The sequence below is a fragment of the Phyllobates terribilis genome, unplaced genomic scaffold, assembly GCF_046119375.1.
Source record: "Phyllobates terribilis strain yellow unplaced genomic scaffold, ASM4611937v1 Scaffold_329__1_contigs__length_2103183, whole genome shotgun sequence".
Classification (NCBI taxonomy): domain Eukaryota; kingdom Metazoa; phylum Chordata; class Amphibia; order Anura; family Dendrobatidae; genus Phyllobates; species Phyllobates terribilis.
The window spans coordinates 587,881-591,075 of record NW_027363089.1 but is presented as its reverse complement, the minus strand read 5'-3'; positions in this window follow the sequence as shown (position 1 = coordinate 591,075).

The following is a 3,195-nucleotide window of genomic DNA, read 5'->3' as shown; positions in this document are numbered from 1 at the left end:
TCACAGCTGACACCCGGGGCTATGTGCAGGGAGCGGTCCCGGTCCAGCTCTGAGGTGGCTACGATAGAGGAGAGCATGGCTTCTCTATCCTCATCTCAGTTGCCTCTGGAACCATGTCTTACCCTGCTTCAACATCTGACCTAGTGAATAATATTGGCCTCACTATGTGTACACCTGATATGCCCAAACAAATCCATCACAGCTGTGCCAGGTGCTGTCTAATCCTAGTGTACATGGTATGAGCTGATCAGTCAACTGATTGGCTGCAGCAGTCACATGTGGTACGGTCATGACGCAGTGGCATACCGCTAACAGCAGATAAACATATGGCTGCTATGAGGCCCATGAATCTGAGGGATCTTGGGTAATCATACTGTTTGTGGGCCATCATACTATTTGGAGGGCTAGGTGGGGGCCATCATACTATTTGGAGGGCTATGTGGGGACCATCATACTATTTGGAGGGCTATATGGGGGCCGACATACTATTTGGAGGGCTATGTGGGGGCGGTCATACTATCTGGATGGCTATGTGGGGGCCGTCATACTATTTGAAGGCCATCATGCTATTTGGAATGCTATGTAGAGGCCATCATACAATTTGGAGGACTATCCATCCCATTTCAGCGACTTTTTGATTATCAATCTACATCATGTGTTGGATTATATATATCTTACTCTAATGTTCTCTTTATTACTAATCTATATCATGTGTTGGATCGGTCCTAGAGTACTTTGTCTTTTTGCCCACCACTAATGTGTCTGCGCCATTATGGTTTATATGTAAGTCATTTTTTTAACTTTGGATAATAATAAACTTTGTATTTTTAATATTACTATGTTCTTGTACGTCATTCTCTTTATATGAATCATTATTTGAGACGTTGAACAGACTCTGTTTTTCTGATATGTGACCTATATTGTCAAATTACTTTGCCTCATAAAGACTACAAGGTAGACAGACACGGGGGAAAGTAGCTTAGCTTTAGCCGACTTCGTAGAGATAACGCCAGGCGTCCTCCTACCACCACAGAGGAAGTTAGCAGTGTGAGAGCTGCAAGCATTCACAAGGAAACGTGACTATCACCGGCCCCTCCCTGCTGCAAAGTGAAACTATTTAAACACCCAGGCCAGGGTGTCAATTAGCTGGTGGGAGGTAGCCGATGGGTCTTAGAGGGAAACAGCTAAGAAAGTGTCTGTATTGCCAAACGAAGAGATCTTCTGCAACCAACTGCAGGGCAACTGTCTGTTACATTTGACATACCCATGACACTAGCGCCACCTATTGTAAGTATTAATTTCAAAAGTCAATATCGATTCTTTAAAGGGTATTGTCACATGACTTAGGATAAAAAGGCCAAACCTGAAACTCCATTTTCAGGACACGTGTTTAAGGATGTTTGTCCCTCATCAGTGCAAGACAGGAGAGAACTTGCTTGTATGGGTGAGTGACCTCTGACAGGGGATCCAAGGGATACATTTTCTCTTTGTGGAGAAGTTACCTACTTTGCTAAGTTAGCTACTTGGCAACCCCTTTTGAATTCCTATGTTTACCCTCAGTTAAAATAACAAAACTTATACTTACCACCGGCGCCGTTCCTACGGTGTCCCTTCCAGTGCTCCCTGCGATCCCTTCGGCCAATCAGCGGTGGCTTCACTTTCCTCTGCTATGGATAGAATTGACATCCAGGGGAAGTGAAAGAGCAGCAGCAACTCTCACTTACTCCGAATGTCTTGATTTGTATGAAGGAGGGAAAAGTGAAGCAGTGCTGATTGGCTGCAGGGATTGCGTGATATAACAATGTCACACAAGCCCCGGGAGAGCCAGTGCCTACACCGCTGGAACAGCGGCGGCACTGGAAGTGAGTGTTATTATTTTACTGGGAGACACATAGGGATTGAGAAGAGGTTGTCCGAGTAGTGGACAACCCCTTTAAATTCCCAGTGGAGATCTGCATGTGACTTATATTTTTTGATTGCAGCAGTAAATCCCTTTAAGAAGATTATGATTTTACACTGTAAGTTTTCTAATAATTCAGAATGATTCCTAAAATATCTTATGTCCTAGGCGCTGGGTACTATCCATCTGCTGAGCCTTTGTGCTATGACCTAGGACAGTGCTGGCGAACCTATGGCACGCGTGCCAGAGAGGGCACGCAGAGCCCTCCCTAAAGGGCACGCGCGCCATTGCCTCAACACTAAGACCGGGCCTGGCGGGTAATTACTTGGAGCCCCCCGACTTCAGCTAGATGTGCGTTCTCTGACACACATCTAGCTGAAGTGTATTGCAGCTCACGAACTTGCCAAACCCGTGCGCGGCCATACACTCTGCCAGCAGGCGGCGTCAGCGTACAAGCGACTGGGCGCATGGCAGTGACGTCATGCGCCCCGTGTATAGGACGCTGAAATCAGCTGCCGGCTACAGGAGAGGACGCGGCGCGGGAGAGGAAGGAAGGTGAGTAGGAGAGTTTATTATGTGTGTCTGTTTTTACTATGCGATGAGCAGCAGCGCAAATACAAGGATGGGGGAGCATATTCATGGGTGGGCATGTACCAGGATGAAGGATGGGAGACGACAACATATCTACAAGGATGGGGGGCAGCATATATACAAGGATGGGGGGGCAGCATATATACAAGGATGGGGGAGAAACATATATACAAGGATGGGGGAGCAGCATATCTACAAGGATGGGGGGCAGCATATATACAAGGATGGGGGAGCAACATATCTACAAGGATGGGGGAGAAACATATATACAAGGATGGGGGAGCAACGTATATACAAGGATAGGGGAGCAGCATATATACAAGGATAGGGGAGCAGCATATATACAAGGATGGGGGAGCAGCATATATACAAGGATGGGGGAGCAGCATATATACAAGGATGGGGGAGCAGCATATATACAAGGATGGGGGAGCAGCATATCTACAAGGATGGGGGGCAGCATATCTACAAGGATGGGGGAGCAACATATATACAAGGATGAGGGAGCAGCATATATACAAGGATGGGGGAGCAACATATATACAAGGATGGGGGAGCAGCATATATACAAGGATGGGGGAGCAGCATATATACAAGGATAGGGGAGCAACATATATACAAGGATAGGGGAGCAACATATATACAAGGATGGGGGAGAAACATATCTACAAGGATGGGGGAGCAACATATATACAAGGATAGGG